Source organism: Mus caroli, unplaced genomic scaffold (genome assembly GCF_978045245.1).
Source record: "Mus caroli unplaced genomic scaffold, Mus_caroli_1 scaffold_5, whole genome shotgun sequence".
Taxonomy (NCBI): domain Eukaryota; kingdom Metazoa; phylum Chordata; class Mammalia; order Rodentia; family Muridae; genus Mus; species Mus caroli.
Window position 1 is genome coordinate 126,624,518 of NW_028227260.1, and position 19,627 is coordinate 126,644,144.

A 19,627-nucleotide genomic window follows, 5' to 3' on the forward strand; every position below is an offset into this window, starting at 1 on the left:
CTAATGTTCAATGATCATTGTAGAAGAGAGGCAGGAAAGATTCCAAGTACCAAAGGAACAGAAAGTTTTCTGTATGATTGTATCTCTTAGAAATGTCAGTGGTGGGACACGCCTTTAATCCCAGCATTCCTGAGGCAGAGGCAGTCAGATCTCTGAGTTCGAGGCCAGACTGGTCTACAGAGTGAGTTCCAGGACAGCCAGGGCTACACAGAGAAACCCTGTCTCAAAAAACCAAAAAATGAAAAAGTGAAAAAAAAAAAAAAAGGAATGTCAGAGAAGGTACACTCATGCTGTCTCACAAGTATGACTTTACTAAACAGGATTTGCAAAAGAGGATAACACTACAACAGAGCTAGAGTCAATTAAGAAATCTGAGAAGATGATAAATAGTTTTACTCCAGGGAAGGTTTCCCCAATTCGCTATCTGTTGGGGGTTAGTTCTAATGTTTTGTCTTAATTCAGCTCCCAAAAGTCAAGCTTCTAGACACTGAGGGTCCTTTCCCCCAGCTGGCTTTGATTAATAATAAATAATTGCTGTAGCCAATGGCTGGGCGGGGAGATGGAGTCCTTTAGATTCGTCATGCCCTCCTTCATATAGCATGAACAAAGATTTATTAAAATTGGTTATTAATCAAATTAACTCATAAAAGGATAGTTATCTTTCACTTGGTCAAACGAAGGAAGAAAATGTATCCTATTTTATTAGATATTTTCTTTATTTACATTTCAAATGTTATCCCCTTTGCTGGTTTCCCCTCCAAAAACACCCTATCCCCACTCTCAACCTCCTGCTCACCAACACATGCACACCTGCTTCCCGGCCCTGGCATTCCCCTACACTGGGGCATAAAGCGTTCACAGTACTAAGGGCCTCTTCTCCCATTGATGACCTACTACGCCATCCTCTGCTACATAAGTCCCTCCATGTGTACTCTTTGGTTGGTGGTTTACTCCCTGGGATCTCTGGGGGTACTGCTTAGTTCATATTGCTGTTCCTCCTATAGGGCTGCAAACCCTTTCATCGCCTTGGGTACTCTCTCTAGCTCCTCCATTGGGGACTCTGTACTCAGTCCAATGGTTGGCTGAGAGCATCGACTTCTGTATTTGTCAGGCACTGGTAGAGCCCCTCAGGAAACAGCCGAATGAGACGCCTGTCAACAAGCATTTGTTGGCATCCACAATAGTGTCTGGGTTTGGTGACTGTATATGGGATGGATCCCCAGGTAGGTCAGTCTCTGGAAGGCCTTTCCTTCAGTATCTGCTCCAAATTTTGACTCTGTAACTCCTCCATTGGTTATTTTGTTCCCCCTTCAAAGAAGGAGTGAAGTATCCACACTTTGGTCTTCCTTCCTCTGGAGCTTCATGTGGTCTGTGAATTGTATCTTGGGTATTCTGAGCTTCTGGGCTAATATCCACTTATCAGTGAGTGCATATCATGTGTGCTCTTTTGTGATTGGGTTACCTCACTCAGGATGATATCCTCCAGATTTATATATTTCCCTAAAAATTTCATAAATTCTTTGTTTTTAAAAGCTGAGTAGTATTCCATTTTGTAAATGTACCACATTTTCTGTATCCATTCCTCTGTTGAGAGACATGTGGGTTTTTTCCAGTTTCTGGCTATCATAAATAAGGCTGCTTTGAACATAGTGGAACATGTGTCCTTATTACATGTTGGATCATCTTCTGGGTATATGTTAGGAGTGGTATTGCTGGGTCCTCATGTAGCACTATGTCCAATTTTCTGAGGAACTCCCTAAATGATTTCCAGAGTAGTTGCACCAGCTTGCAATCCCACCAGCAATGGAGGAGTGCTCCTATTTTTCCATATCCTAGCCAGTATCTGCTGTCACCTGAGATTTTGATTTTAGCCATTCAGAATGGTGAGAGCTGGAATCTCAGGGATGTTTTGATTTGCATTTCCCTGATGACTTAGGATGTTGAACATTTATTTAGGTGCTTCTCAGCCATTCAGTATTTCTCAGTTGGGAATTCTGTGTTTAGCTCTGTACCCCATTTTTTAATAGGGTTGTTTATCTGGAGTCTAACTTTTTGAGTTCTTTGTATATATTGGATATTAGAACTGTATCGGATGTAGGATTCATGAAGATTTTTTCCCCGATGTGTTGGTGGCTTTTTTGTCTTCTTGACAATATCCTTTGTCTTATAGAAGATTTGAAATTGTATGAGGTCCCGATTTTTGATTCTTAATCTTACATCACTAGCCAATTATGTTCTGTTCAGTAATTTTTCCCCTGTGCCTGTACATTCGAGGTTCTTCCCCACTTTCTCTTCTATAAGTTTCAGTGTATCTGGTTTTATATGAAGGTCCTTGATCCACCTGGACTTCATCTCTGTACAAGGAGATAAGAATGGATCAATTCACATTCCTCTATATGCTAACTGCCAGTTGAGCCAGCACCATTTGTTGAAAATACTGTCTTTTTTCCACTGAATGCCTTTAGCTCCTTTTTCAAAGACCAAGTGACAATATAGATGTGTGGGTTCATTTCTGGGTCTTCAATTCTATTCCATTGATCTACCTGCTTTTCACTGTACCAATACCATGAAGTTTTTATCACTATTGCTCTGTAGTAAGCTTGAGGTCAGGGATGGTGATTCCCCCAGAAGTTCTTTTATTAATGAGAATAGTTTTTGCTATGCTGGGTTTTTTGTTATTTCAGATTAATTTGGAAATTGCTCTTTCTATATCTATAAAGAATTGAGTTTAAATTTTATTGGGGATTGTACTGAATAGGTAGATAGCTTTTGACAAGATGGCTATTTTTACTATATTAATCTTGCCAATCCATGAGCATGGGAAATCTTTCCATCTTCTGAGCTCTTCTTCAATTTCTTTCTTCAGAGACTTGAAGTTCTTGTCATATAGATCTTTTACTTGCTTAGTAAAAGTCACACCAAGGTATTTTATATTATTTGTGACTATTGTGAAGGGTGTTCTTTCCCTAATTTCTTTCTTATTCTGTTTATCCTCTGAGTAGAGTAAGGCCACTGATTTGTTTCAGTTCATTTTATATCCAGCAACCTTGCTGAAGTTGTTTACCAGGTTTAGGAGTTCTCTGGTGGAATATTTGGGGCCATTTAAGTATACTATCATATCATCTGCCAATAGTGATAGTTTGATTTCTTCCTTTCCAATTTGTATCCCTTTGATCTCCTTTTGTTGTCTAATTGCTCTGGCTAGGACGTCAAGCACTGTATTGAAGAGGTAGGGAGAAAGTGGGCAACCTTGCCTAGTACCTGATTTTAGAGGAATTGCTTCAAGTTTCTTTCCATTTACTTTGATGTTGGCTACTGCTTTGCTGTATATTGCTTTTATTTGCTTAGGTATGGGTCTTGAATTCCTGATCTTTCCAAGAATTTTATCATGAGTGGGTGTTGGATTTTGTCAAATGATTTCTCAGCATCCAATGAGATGATCATTTTTTTTTCATTTGAGTTTGTTTATATAGTGGATTACATTGATTAATTTCTGTATATTGAACCATCCCTGCATCCTTGGGATGAAGCCTACTTGATCTTGATGGATGATTGTTTTAATGTGTTCTTGGATTCAGTTTGTGAGAACTTTATTGAGTATTTTTGCATCGATATTCATAAGGGAAATTGGTCTTAACATCTCTTTTTTTCTTGGGTCTTTGTGTGGTTTAGGTATCAGTGTATTAGTGGCTTCAAAGAACAAATTCGATAGAGTACCTTCTGTTTCTATTTTGAGGAATAGTTTGAGGAATATTGGAATTAACTCTTTTTGAAGCTCTGATAGAACTCTGCACTAAACCTATCTGTTCCTGTGCTTCTTTTTTTTCCCTTGGGAAACTATTAATGACTGTTTCTATTTCTTTAAGGGATATGGAAATGTTTAGATCATTAATCTGAACCTGATTTAACTTTGGTACCTGTATCTGTCTAGAAATTTGTCCATTTCATCCAGGATTTCCAGTTTTGTTGAGTATAGCCTTTTGTAGAAGGATCTGATGGTGTTTTGTATTTCTTCAGGATCTGTTGTTATGTCTCCCTTTCATTTATGATTTTGTTAATTAGGATGCTGTCCCTGTGCCTCTAGTGAGTCTGGCTAAGGGTTTATCTATCTTGTTGATTTTCTCAAAGAACCAGCTCCTGGTTTGGTTGATTCTTTGTAGAGTTCTTTTTGTTTCCACTTGGTTGATTTCAGCCCTGAGTTTGATTATTTCCTGCTGTCTACTCCTCTTGGGTGAATTTGCTTCCTTTTGTTCTAGAGTATTTAGGTGTGCTGTCAGACTGCTAGTGTATGATTTCTCTAGTTTTGTTTTGGCAGCACTCAGAGCTATGAGTTTTCCTCTTAGGAATGCTTTCATTGTGTCCCATAAGTTTGGGCATGATGTAGCTTCATTTTCATTGTACTCTAAAAAGGCTTTAATCTCTTTATTTCTTCCTTGACCAAGTTATCATTGAGTAGAGTGCTGTTCATCTTCCATGTATATGAGGGCTTTCTATTTTTTTCTTTTTGCATTTTGCATTTTCTTTTATTATTGTGTCCATGTTTTCTATGATATTCTGCACCTGAGACTCTCTTCTATTCTTGTATCCTGTTGGTGATTCTTGTTTCTATGACTCCTGATCTCTTTCGTAGGTTTTCTACTTCCAAGGTTGTCTCCCTTTGTGATTTCTTTATTGTTTCTATTTCCATTTTTAGATTCTGGATGGTTTTCTTCAGTTCCTTCACCTGTTTTGTTGTATTTTCCTGTAATTCTTTAAAGGATGGTTGTGTTTCCTCTTTAAGGTCTTCTACCTATTTACCTGTGTTCTCTTGTATTTCTTTAAGGGAGTTATTTATGTCCTTCTAAAATTCCTTTATCATCATCATTTGATGGGATTTTAAAATCAGAGTCTTGCTTTTCTGGTGTGTTGGGGTAACGAGGGTTCACTGTGGTGGGAACTGGGTTCTGGTCATGCTAAGTAGTCTTTGTTTCTGTTGCTTATTTTCTTGTTCTTGCCTTTTGCCATGTTGTTATCTCTGGTGTTAGCTGGCCTTGCTGTCTCTGACTTTGGCTTGTCCCTCCTGCAAGCCTCTGTGTCAGTACTCCTGGGAGACCAGTTCTCTCCAGGAGGAATTTGGGTAGGAGAGCTGTGGTACAGGGACAACTTTGGGCTTCAGACAGAGACCAGAAGGATCCTGCCCCCAGCTGACCCTGGGTTTCTATGTCCTGATGGCTCTGTGAGGGGGACCCCTCTTGGTCCAGGAATTTGAGGAGAAGCAATTGTGTTACCTGTGCTCACAGGTGTGTAGGCACTCCTGGGAGACTTGCTCCCTCCAGGTGCTATTTGGGTATGGAGCTCTGTGACAGTGTCTGCTACAGGCAGAGACAGAAACCTGAAGGCTCCAACAAAATTCATCCTTAACTGCTCTGTACACCTTGTACAATCCATACAAATAACTTAATCACATAAAAATTTTGGTTATGATATTCATATATTAGAGAATGTGCAGCTTTGGCAAAATTCATCCTCCTCAGGGATGCTGAAATGACCTGCTGTTCCAGCTCCATGTCTCCAGTAGCTGTTTCCAGAGAATAGCTTCCAAAACATCATAAGGAAAAGCTGGTGATTCCAGATGACCTCCCTTCATCCAACTTTTCAAATAGATCCAATCAGATCTTCAGTCAAGTCCTGAGCCTTCTAAGCATACAGAGACTTGATAACTAAAGCTAGCTTTCTTAAGTCTACCCAAATTTTCTAATTTGCTACCACCTCTTTATCCTTTTCAGCTAGAAGAAGTTATGGAGAGTTATTATCCCAATCCCTATGGTTTGGATATCTGGTTATGATTATTTTATAAAATATAGACATGTTGTCATTTTAGGGATAATTTGGAAATGGTTATAATTTTGAACAGGACAGAAGAATATGGGATTGTTTAGTAAATTTACTGTTAATTATAGTGTTATATAGCCAAAATCTTACATTGGTAGATAACTATAATTAATACAAATTGAAGTTATAATTTTAAATTAGTAGAGAATTTATAGATTGATGCAGATTTAAGGTTTTCATTGGTATAAATTTCTTACATTGATGCAAAATTCGAAATTTATATTTACTCTTAGATAGGCTGATACAACTTATTTAAGAATACAAGGTTTACACCCAGTTCTAACAACAGTTATTACAAATTCTTCAGGATGATTAAGTAATGCAAGTTAAAGGCCAAATAGGAAACTGATGGTTATATTAGATTCTGATATAAATATATTATGGTGCTTTCTATAATATTCAAATAGAAATACCTAAGAATAGTCAAGGCTTAGCAATTCAGATATACTTTATATAGATAGTCTTCAAAAACATTAGAAATCACAGAATATGATAGTTACTATTAATTCTTTATTAAAGATCATTAGACTAGAGACATGTTTGCTCCAGATAGTAACTCCCTCTTGGTTTAAAGAACAAATTGAGCATCAAATCTTCTATATGGAGTTTATCCAGTTATGACAAGGTAGCTACTGGACAAAAATTGCCCTATTCATCTACAGACAAAACAATACAGCCCAGGAAAGGACACACAATGCAGCATAGTCGACAATTTAGCTCTGCCAAGACAGAATAACCTAGTACTTTATAGTTCTCAACTCATTCACAGTCTCTCAGATGGTTCTGGGCCAGAAGGCTGAAGACAGATGCTCTGACATTTTGAGTAACCAGGGACTGTCCGGCTGTCTCTAAAATTTAAGTTTTCGAAGCTATGTTTTTATGCTTCCTACATATTAATTTAATAATTCTTTCTCAGATTTCTGATAAGGTTGAAAATTAGTTATAGTCTCATAATCAAATTAAGTTGTTTAGCATTGAGAGAGATGATATAGATTTGAAAGGATGGTTTTCAGATGGTAGTGGAAGCTAAAATGAGAAAAAAAATTCAGATATATAATTTTAAGCTCTTTGTGTCAGGATAGATGGTAGAGTAATTTATCTATTTGACAAAAATAGTGGACTGGATGTTAATTGTATATCATACTTTGTAATTTACATAATTTTTATGGTTATTCTCAATTTATGTCTGAGAGAACAGCCCCCCCTTTTTTTTGGACAGAAAGGGTGGGATGTTGGGGATGGCTCCCAAAAGCCATTATTCCAGAAGTTGAGTGTCCCTGCCCCAGCTGGTTTTGACTGATAATAAAGAATTGCCATACACACAATGGCTGGACAGGGAGATGGAGGTGAGACATTTAAATTGTATAGGCAATCTAAAAGGGAAAGGATGAGGAGAGGAGAATTGCCTTACTCAGAGACAGATGGATCAGATTTAAAAGCTGCAGGAGAGAAGTGATCCAGCAATGTAGATGGAAAGGGAAAGTGGGCCTATAGGGGATGCTACTCAGTAGATAATGTTGGATTCAGGACCTTTGAAACCTGTGACATCACATAGGTGGGACCTAGAGAACTGTTGCCAAGACAATGGCCACCATATTCCCAGAATCCACTTGGCTCACCTCCCACCTTTACCTGCTTTACATCCATATCCACTCCCCACTGCCCTCTTCCCTCCTTTTATTTCCACTGCCACCTTCTTGCCCCCCTCTCTTCCTATAAACCTCTTACACATGGAACTGTTTTGGCCTAGTGTGTTGTGTTCAGATGTGAGCCACTATTCTAACACATCAGATAACAAGCCAACAAAGATAAAATATATATTTAGAAGATGTTAAGTAAGAAATACCAGAGGGGAATATGTGCTAGCCATGAGGAGGTTTAGAAGTGCCCAGCCCGTGACTCTAACTAAGGAAGTGAAAGATCTGTATAATAAAAACTTCAATCTCTGAAGAAAGAAATTATAGAAGATCTCAGAAGATGGAAAGATCTCCCATGCTCATGGATTGGCAGGATCAACATTGTAAAAATAGCTATCTTGCCAAAAGCAATCTACAGATTCAATGCAATCCCCATCAAAATTCCAACTCAACTCTTCAACGAATTAGAAAGTGCAATCTGCAAATTCATCTGGAATAACAAAAAACCTAGGATAGCAAAAACTCTTCTCAAGGATAAAAGAACCTCTGGTGGAATCACCATGCCGGACCTAAAGCTTTACTACAGAGCAATTGTGATAAAAACTGCATGGTACTGGTATAGTGACAGACAAATAGACCAATGGAATAGAATTGAAGACCCAGAAATGAACCCACACACCTACAGTCACTTGATCTTTGACAAGGGAGCTAAAAACATCCAGTGGAAGAAAGACAGCATTTTCAACAAATGGTGCTGGCACAACTGGTTGTTAACATGTAGAAGAATGCGAATCAATCCATTCCTATCTCCTTGTACTAAGGTCAAGTCTAAGTGGATCAAGGAACTTCACATAAAACCAGAGACACTGAAACTTATAGAGGAGAAAGTGGGGAAAAGCCTTGAAGATATGGGCACAGGGGAAAAATTCTTGAATAGAACAGCAATGGCTTGTGCTGTAAGATCGAGAATTGACAAGTGGGACCTCATGAAACTGCAAAGCTTCTGCAAGGCAAAAGACACCATCAATAAGACAAAAAAAAACACCAACAGATTGGGAAAGGATCTTCACCTATCCTAAATCAGATAAGGGACTAATATCCAATATATATATATATATATATATATATATATATATATATATATATATATATATATATATATATATATATATAAAGAACTCAAGAAGGTGGACTCCAGAAAGTCAAATAACCCCATTAAAAAATGGGGCTCAGAACTGAACAAAGAATTCTCACCTGAGGACTACCAAATGGCAGAGAAGCACCTGAAAAAATGTTCAGCATCCTTAATCATCAGGGAAATGCAAATCAAAACAACCCTGAGATTCCACCTCACACCAGTCAGAATGGCTAAGATCAAAAATTCAGGTGACAGCAGATGCTGGCGAGGATGTGGAGAAAGAGGAACACTCCTCCATTGTTGGTGGGATTGCAAGCTGTACAACCACTCTGGAAATCAGTCTGGCGGTTCCTCAGAGAATTGGACATAGTACTACCGGAGGATCCAGCAATACCTCTCCTGGGCATATATCCAGAAGATGTCCCAACCGGTAAAAAGGACACATGCTCCACTATGTTCATAGCAGCCCTATTTATAATAGCCAGAAGCTGGAAAGAACCCAGATGTCCCTCAACAGAGGAATGGATACAGAAATTATGGTACATTTACACAATGGAGTACTACTCAGCTATTAAAAAGAATGAATTTATGAAATTCCTAATCAAACTGATGGACCTGGAGGGCATCATCTTGAGTGAGGTAACACAATCACAAAAGAACTCACACAATATGTATTCACTGATAAGTGGATATTAGCCCAAAACTTACGATACCCAAGATATAAGATACAATTTGCTAAACGCATGAAACTCAAGAAGAATGAAGACCAAAGTGTGGACACTATGCCCCTTCTTAGAATTGGGAACAAAACACCCATGGAAAGAGTTACAGAGACAAAGTTCGGAGCTGTGATGAAAGGATGGACCATTTAGAGACTGCCGTATCCAGGGATCCTTCCCATAATCAGCTTCTAAAAGCTGACACCATTGCATACACTAGCAAGTTTTTGCTGAAAGGACCCAAATATAACTGTCTCTTGTGAGACGATTCCGGGGCCTAGCAAACACAGGAGTGGATGCTCACAGTCAGCTATTGGATGTATCACAGGGCTCCCAATGGAGAAGCTAGAGAAAGTACCCAAGGAGCTAAAGGGATCTGCAACCCTATAGTTGGAACAACATGATGTACTAACCAGTACCCCGTAGCTCTTGTCTCTAGCTGCATATGTATCAAAAGATGGCCTAGTTGGCCATCACTGGAAAGAGAGGCCCATTGGACTTGCAAACTTTATATGCCCCCATATAGGGGAATGCCAGGGCCAAAAGAATGGGAATGGGTGGGTAGGGAAGTGGGGGGGCGCTATGGGGGACTTTTGGGATAGCATTGGAAATGTAATTGAGGAAAATATGTAATAAAAAATATTAAAAATCAAAAAAAAAAGAAGTGCCCAGCCATTGAACTAGTTAAAGCATATCAAAATTAGCTGGTGTATGTATGTCTTTTATCTCAGAATCTAGAGCTCTTGGGCATGTGCAATGCATCTGTGAACCCCCAGGAACCAATGTGGATTAATTACTCATCACTACTATTATCCAATACCAAATATTCATCCCTGAAATAATATACACATACAAATAACATTATATGGACTAAATAGATTGTATTTAGGAGTGTTGTGTGTGTGTTTGTGTGTGTGTGTGTATGTGTGTTGTGTACGTTTGCGTGTGCATGTGTGTGTGTGTGTGTGGTGTCGAAAACCAGTGTTCAGTTCTCCATGTCTGTCTGGTAGCTCACAAGTATCTGTAAGTCCAGCTCCTGGTGGTCTGAGACATTCTCTATTCAGAGATCCTTGTACATACATGTAAACATACACATAACATTTAAAAGTGTCTTATTTTTAAAAAGATGATTTTTACCAAGTATCCATTATCCATATATTACTGTAGGTACATTTATATGTGTAAATTATAGATAGGCAAATGTTTAAATGAAAATCAGCAAATATGTAAATTGTCCTTTTGTCAGAATGTGTTTCTTCTAAAGTAAAGAAAGAATAAAAATGAGGGAGCAGTTCAACAGAGCCTTTTCTATTTTTACTTGGCACCTTATCAAAAACTTTTAGATCTAAAATGCATTTATGGTTTTTGTGTGTAATTCAAATGATTATTTAAAATAATAAACACTTGGGCATATTTATGCTAGAATTCATCAGTAAAAAGAGAATTACGAATTCCTTTTATTTCTTTTCCTTCTTAAATGTTGTATCTTTATCTTGAGGGAAGATTTCCTCTAAGACTTTGAGAAATCTTGACAGACACATGAGGGGAAAACTGTCATGCAAACACTAAAAGGCATTTTCTTTCTCTCACATAGAAAGAACTCAAATCAGCCTTGAGGTAGCCTTCTTTTATCTTGAGGAAGGTAACCTAAATGGCCTTTATTGCACAAATAAAAGACATCTCTTTTTCTTAGAGAGCACTATAACATAATGTGAATGCAGATACTACGTCCCAGAAATGACTATTCTCTTTGGTAATACAAATTTTTTGATATGATTGAGTTAGGGCTGTATTCATAAGTCTTTATTCTTAGGGTGCCAGGGGGTAGTTTTTCTATGAACTGAGACTTCACTATGCCTGAATTAGTCCTTCTTCAATTGAAATTTGCAAAGGATTTTGAAATTTTCACTGAGTAATTTTAGCCAAGACCTAAAGAACTTTATAACGCAGGCATGATATTTCCCTGCTACAGACTCTGGTTCTTAAAATAAATTTTAAAGGGAGAAGGGGAGAAGGGAGAGTCATTGTGGATATGCTAAGTTAGGTTCCATTGGATATACATTGGAACCAAAAGAAAGATACCTTAAGAAACCCATTGATGCTGAATAAATTACCTTCTTATGTTATTATCATTAGTGCAAAAGAATAAGGGTGCAAGTTGACAAGGCCATAAAGTCCACAACACGTGGCAATTGTCACCTCAGAGGAATTGGCATTTTTACTAGCAGTCTTCCTTAAGTGTGATGGGACTTTAATAAGAAAATAGGAATGTGAGATCTGGTACTCATTTGCATATAAGGGTATAGATTTTTCTTTCATGGAATTATCTGGACTTTGATCTGGAGCTCAGTGAGCAAAGTGTGTTCACAGTATTTACTGATAGATGGTGGCAGACACCACTAGTAAGCTAGCTTCTGGGCACACAGAAGTGAGCCAGAAGCTAACACAACAAAGGTGTTTGATAAAAAGTCCTAGTGATGGATTTGATCCTGTAGGCAACATAAACTGCTTCATATAATACCAATGGCAGAGGTAAACTTCCTTCTGTGTTGTCTTTTCTTACTATGATCACCAAACTTGGATAAATCATTAATGGAGGATTTACTCACAGCACCATACTTAGAGTCTGCAAAGGTTTTACTATCCTGTGTTCAGAACCTGGCAATTCTTAATGCTTTGAAAAACTTGGTTATATTGTTTTATTTTGTAAGCCCTACAAATTATATATTCAAAGGTTAGATGTATTTATCATCTGTGAACGACAGCATCATTTATCAGGGCCTTTACTCCATTGTAGAAGTAAGGTTAGCTATAATGAATGAATACTGGAGAATAAAACAAGAGAGAGTTTAGAATATCTAGAATTTTCTTATGAAGTAGGAATACTGTTTTGATAATCTAGAAACGCTGAGGCCTCTGAATTTCAAGAATTTAATTCAGATAAAAAGAAAACATGACTTCACTGAAAGCATATTGCTTACTTGTGCTTCTAAGGCTTGTTTGTATGTATCTGCATGTATAAGTCTTGAACGAAAAGTCATTATAAAGGACAATTACCCATTGTAAAACAAAAAAGAAATGACAATATATATTTAGTTCAATACTTTTTCAATGCATTGTCACCTCATAAGGCAGGATATTGTTACCAGAATCATTAGAACTTATTTTTAATTTTCAAGGAAGATGATAGATTCCATTTGATGATCAAATAAAGGAAATCAAATTAGATAATGAATGTCACTTACCAAATATGAAGTGATTGCTTTTATATCGTGAAATGACACTCACAAGGATGACAAGATATTCTTTTTCTTTTAGGTTCAAATCTATTTTGTCTTTGTGAAAAGGGGGTTGAACATAACAACAGAAACTCTGAAATTTATAGAGGAGAAAGTGGGGAAGAGCCTCGAGCATAGGGGCACCGGGGGAAAATTACTGAACAGAATACCAATGGCTTGTGCTGTAATATCAAGAGTTGACAAATGGGACCTCATAAAATTGGGAAGCTTCTTTAAGGCAAAGGACACTGGCAATAAGACAAAAACGTAACCAACAGATTGGGAAAAGATCTTTACCAGTCCTAAATCTGATAGAGGGATAATATCAAATATATACAAAGAACACAAGAAGTTAGTCTACAGAGGACCAAATAACCCTATTGAAAAATGGGTTACAGAGCTAAACACAGAAGTCTCAACTGAGGAATACAGAATGGGTGAGTAGCACCTAAAAAAAAAATGTTCAAGATGCTTAGTCATCAGGGAAATGCAAGTCAAAACAACCCTGATTGCAAAGCTTCTGTATGGCAAAAGATACTGTCAATAAGACAAAAAGGCCACCAACAGATTGGGAAAAGATCTTTACCAATCCTAAATCAGATAGGGGACTAATATACATATATATAAAGAATTCAAGAAGATGGACCCCAGAAAATCAAATAACCCTATTAAAAATGGGGTACAGAGCTAAACAAAGATTTCTCACCTGAGGAATACTGAATGACTGAGAAGCACCTGAAAAATAAAATGTTCAGCATCCTCAATCATCAGGGAAATGCAAGTCAAAACAACCCTGAGATTCCACCTCACACCTGAATGGCTAAGATCAAAAATTCAGGTGACAGCTGATTCTCGTTAGGATGTGGAGAAAGAGGAACACTCCTCCATTGCCGGTGTGATTGAAAGCTTGTACAACCACTCTGGAAATCAGTCTGGCAGTTCCTCAGAAAATTGAACATAGTACTACCGAAAGATCTAGCAATACCACTCCTGGGCATAAACCCAGAAGATGCTCCAATATGTAATAAGAACACATGATCCACTATGTTATAGTAGCCTTATTTATAGTAGCTAGAAGCTGGAAATAACCCAGATGCCCCTCAATAGAGGAATGGATACAGAAAATGTGGTACATTTACACAATGGAGTACTACTCATATATTAAAAAAATGACTTTATGAAATTCTTAGGCAAATGGATGGATCTGGAGGATATCATCCTGAGTGAGGTAAACCAATCACAAAGGAACACACATGATATGCACTCACTGATAAGTGGATATTCGCCCAGAAGCTTGGAATACCCAAGATACAATTCACAAAACACATGAAACTCAAGAAGAAGGAAGACCAAACTGTGGATACTTCAGTCCTTCTTAGAAGGGGGAACAAAATACCCATGGAAGGAGTTACAGAGATAAAGTGTTGGGCAGAGACTGAAGGATTGACCATGCAGAGACTGCCCTACCTAGGCATCCATCCCATATACTACCCCCAAACCCAGACACTACTGTGGAAGCCAACAAGTGCTTGCTGACAGCAGCCTGATATGAGCTGTCTCCTGAGAAGGTCTGCTAGTGCCTGACAAATACAGAAGTGGATGCTAGCAGCCATCCCTTAGACTGAGCACAGGGTCTGCAATGAAGAAGCTAGAGAAAGTACCCAAGGAACTGAAGGGATTTTGCAGCCCCGTAGGGGAAACAACAATATGAACTAACCAGTAACCCCAGAGCTTCCTGGGACTAAACCACCAACCAAAGAAAACACATGGTAAGACTCTTGGCTCTAGCTACATATGTAGCAGAGTATGTCCTAGTTGTTCATTAATGGGAGGAGAATCCTTTGTTCCTGTGAAGGCTGTATGCCCCAGTGTAGGGGAATACCGGGGCTAGGAAGTGGGAGTAGGTAGATTGGGGAGTAGGTGTAGGGGGATGGGGATAGAGGGTTTTCTGAGGGAAAACCAGGAAACGGAATAACATTTGGAATGTAAATAAAAAAAATCTTATAAAAAAGAAAAGTATTTATCTAAACATTTGGGAAAAAAAGAAATGAAAAGGGGTTTGAAAACTGTGGTCTCACTCTATAGTTCAAAGTAACCAGAACCCATTGTATATGTAATTCAGGCTAGACTGGAACTTGTAACAATCCTGTTTCATTCCGCTTAGTTCTGTGATTACAAACATAAAACACCACATATAACTTATAGTATTTTTTTAGATCCTAGTTATGTTTTAATAAATCCAGAGAATTAGGTCAGCAAAATATGATATGTAGACAGTGTTACTGTCTCTTGGCTTCCCAAACCACACGTAAAGACACATATACCTCAGAGAAAAAAGATTGTTTTTATAAGCTTTGCTTACTACATAATAGGATTGGGGACCTTAAGGTTTTTTTCAACTTTCTAATTCCCCTTGCTTGCTCAGACAAAGATTTAATGGCCACTAGAACATAAGAATTTTCTGATCTCTTACCTGGATGCCATACTGCAATGTCTTTTTATGTGAGTTTTTATGTCATTAATTCCCTCTCTTTAATTCAGCTAGAAGCCACTGTCCTTTAATGTCATCCATTGAATTTCCCAAGAGTGAACACTTTTTTTTCTTTCTTGCAAACATCTCCTAATTAATGGTCACCACCGCCTTCTCATTAATGCTCATAGAGGAGGCAATTAATGATCACTCATGCACCAGATGAGATTTTCAGGCACAGCTCACTCCAACAGAGCTATAGCCTATGTGACCTCAGTCAAAATTTCATTTCTGTGTTATTTCTGTAATGAGAAGGGTGTGACGACATCTTTCTCACCTTCTTCGAAATAACAGACTCATTCCTTCTGTCAATAAATACATCCCAGTCATTTCTGTATATTGATAAAGATGCAGTTATTTTAATTTTGTACGTATGCATTGTTTTGTCTGTGTACATGTAAGTGCACCATGTACATCTCCTGTTGAATGGGGTTAGAAGACAATGTTAGATCTCATGGAACTGGAGTTGTGACCCATTATGTGAGTACTGGGAACTGAGCCTAAGTTTGTTTAAAAATGTAGCAAGTGCTCTTAACCCCAGAGGCATCTCTCTAGCCCATCTCTATTCTCCCTATATTTTTTATAAGTCTAAAGCACTAAAGGCAGTATATTGTTCACCGTCCATCTCTTCTATAAGTAATGTATACTTCTGTTTCTACACAAATCTTTGGTGTGTGTGTGTATGTGTGTGTGTGTGTGTGTGTGTGTGTGTGTGTGTGTGCATGAATGTATGTTTAATGGCAGTGTCTCATGGTGAAGCACAAGTTAGCCTCTAACTCACCATCTTCCTGTCAGTATAACTTGTTAGCTGCAATACTCTTGTTGAAGCCATTTCACCAAGTATTTCAGTTAACTCCAAATGCAAAACATTGATAATTATGTAATTATAAATTTCTTTGTGCCAATTATAAAGAAGTCTATTGTAAACTTATTTAGGTAACTAAGTCTTTGGTAGCTCACCTTTGGCTAGGTAGCCTGAGCTTGTTCAGAGAAACATTACTTTTCATTCCCTCTCTTACCTCAATCCTATTTACCTACTTTTTCATAAACACACACACACACACACACACACACACACATCTAATATATTTGTGTATAATTCAGAAGGGATATTTGTAGTCCCATATTTTTCTTGACTCCCATCAAATATTCACCTTGTTTCTCTTCCTTCTTCAACACCAACTCATCTTATTCCATTCATTACTTTTAATATTGATAATGTTCTGGTTTCTTCATTCCCTTTCTTTACTAAAGTCAGTCAAAGAAAAGTTACCTACTTTAACATTAGCCATTTGCTGTCATTGCTGTCATCTGTTTTATCAATTCATCTGAACTTCAGATTTATCATCTGGCTACCAATTTAAAATCCTCATGAGCCATAAACAAGAAGCTATCCAAAATTGAACAACATTCACAAAGGAAAAAAATTTAGTTTTCTCCAATAGAGTTCTACTGAGTATGCAAACTACAATTAAAATCAGGTTCAGAAGTAGTTGAGGTACACAAAATAAACTAAACTAAATGGTATTTTGGAAACTGTTTTTCTTGTTTCATATTGCTTTTTTGGGTATTTTTTAATCTTACAGCTCTTTTGTTTGTTTATTATCATTCCCAATTGTGTTATTATATGGAATTTTTCTGTGTATGCACTCACACATGCTCTCATGCACACACACACACACACACACACACACACACATATGTCTTGTGCTTTTTCTTTATTTATTTTTAATTTGCCTTTTTTTTCTAAAAAAGACATAAAGAAGGTGTGGAATTGGTTGGGTAGGAGGTGAGAAGGATTTGTGAGGAGATAAGGGAGGAGAAACCATGATCAGAATATATTATATGAGAAATTTTCAATAAAAACATATTCACTTGATTTACTAATAGAGAACCTATACTCAAAATTTCTAAAAGCAGGTTTATTATTTACAAACATCTAAAGTTAGACTTCATTCAGTGCTCCCAGTAAATGGTATCTAAATCCATGTGAGTATTAACATAAAAATATGGAAATCATATTTTTTGTTTCTCCATCTTTTCTCAAATCTTCAACTAAAGCAATTCTTCCCATCATTGCTTCCTATTTATCTTTTTAAACTATACTAGTTTCTTCAATTACCCAAGAAAGGCATTATTACCAGTATAAAATCCAAAATCCTTATCACAACCTCCCAATGTACATGAAATTGCCCAACATGTATTGTGGTTCCAACTGTAAGCATGGTATTTGTGTTTAAGTCCTTGGCTGTCCTTGCAGTCTCATCACTTTCAATGCTACCCAATCCTATTATCACTTTCTATACATGAATTATAACAACCATACTATATTTAATTAAATACAAATTTACTGTTTTCTCTGCTAGCTTTTCAGGAACTAGTTGTAGCATCTGAACATTTGAAAAATTACTTATATATCAAGTAATTCTATATGGTTAAGTGTCCTCAACAGGATACCCAGATATATTACTTGATTTTCCTTCTAAAGAAACTTCATTTGCATTTTTATCAGACTGAACTGTTACATCATATGGCTCCAAGGAAATTATTTCGATCACTGGATGTATTTTTATAGTGAACCTGGATAGATGGACTTTAAGTGAGAGAGGGTACTGAAATTAATTTTTCTGTCTAGGATGTCTTTCAGCTTCCTAAACAATAGCCAAGATAGATAAGGATTGAGTTACCTAAAATACTTTTACAGTATATTTGAACTACAAACTATCTCCTTTGAAAAAAAAATAAGATTCAAAGATTTTGACATTTATCTCAAGATAAGGATGAATCCTTGTGCTTGTGGGTACTTTTCTACCTATGAATGTGGTAAGAAGAGGGTTTGATTCTTTGTTAAAGCTATTTTTTGGTGAGTGTTTGAGTATTTTGTATGCTTCCCATTGATAAACACTATCCCTCCTAAAATCTCCCCTTTTACAAAAGCTCAGCCTGTTTTCTCAATATATCCTTCAGTGGGTGTTCCCCACCTGCTGTAACTGCTATCTTTCCAGAGATTATTTTTCAATCTAATTTCCTAACCTAATACTACCCCCTGACCACTCCTGACTCTCTTGCTGTTTTATTCCACAAATACTTGGGATAGCTCCCCAGGATTTGAAACTCAGCGTGGAAATAAAATGAGCAATTTTCTCCTCCTCCAGGAAAGCTAGACACAGTCTCAAGTGTAAGACATGTAATGTTATTTTGAGTTCTTTTTTTCTAATATATCACAGGTATCCATTTCCTAATCAGATACTGTTTTTCCAAATAATTACTTTCATAAGTCATAATTTCTTTTAAAAATTATATTAATGGTGAATGCTTGTTATGAAATCCAACTTCTAGATGATTTACATATTTCATGTCAATAACAAATAAAATGCATAGCATTTACTATGGACAGTTCTTATCCAAACTTACTCATAGACAACTATTCACAAAAATAATAAATAAAAAAAAATTTAAAAAGTAATTTACTCAAATTCTCATAGCTAGCAAATCAGAGGAACATTTTTAATGCAAGCAACATGGATTTCAATTCTGTGCTCTTACACATTTTATATTTCTCTCCTTTAACTACTAGGCCAGAGATAAAATTCATTTGCCAATTTGCCTTCTCTCCATAGCTGATTTCAGTTGCTATTCTTTTCTTATGTCTTAGCCTAAATCCCACATGCAGACTGTCCTACATAATAGCTACTAGCCATGTGTGACAATTGAACTATTAAAATACAGCTAGGGCAATTAATTGATTGAATGTATAGTATTATTTAATGTTGAGTAAATTTATATAACCACACGAGGCAATTTTACACTGTATTGGACAGTGGAGTAGCACTACCGGTGTGTCCTTCTCACAGTGACAAAAAAGGATACTGACTGTCTACTTGCCACTAAGAACAACAAATGCACAATGGCATTACATTTTCTTTCTAGTAAAACAGGACAATTGGAAATTTAAGAAACAGGGCAAAGTAAATAGCTATTCAATGTTGGTGCTGAATTGAGGGCTATGCTAAGAATATGTAGGCCAAAAGAATCCAGGGCACTATGTGAAGTCACAGATGGTTCACGTTAAGTTTGTGACACCCAGATAGATGGCAACAGGTATAGTATCAGTAGCCAATGTCAAGAGTGTACAGAATAGTGAATAGAAAAAAAATTGATTGTAGAGGTCATTAACTTAAATATACATGAATGGATCATCTATTGTATCTAAGGCTCAGATATAGCACAATTTGAGTATACATGAAGTGAATAGTTCAAACTGGACAGAGAAGAATAGAATAAAGATGAAGGGGAAAGGCAAAGTATACATTAAAATGAAGAGGGAAAAATCAAAACTGCACATACAAGCAAATCAATTTACATACACATAGACTACATTATGATTTTCTAAGCCTAATAATACCAAATATTCTTTCTGGACATCTTTTCTGACCCCATATCCTAGGTGCTTT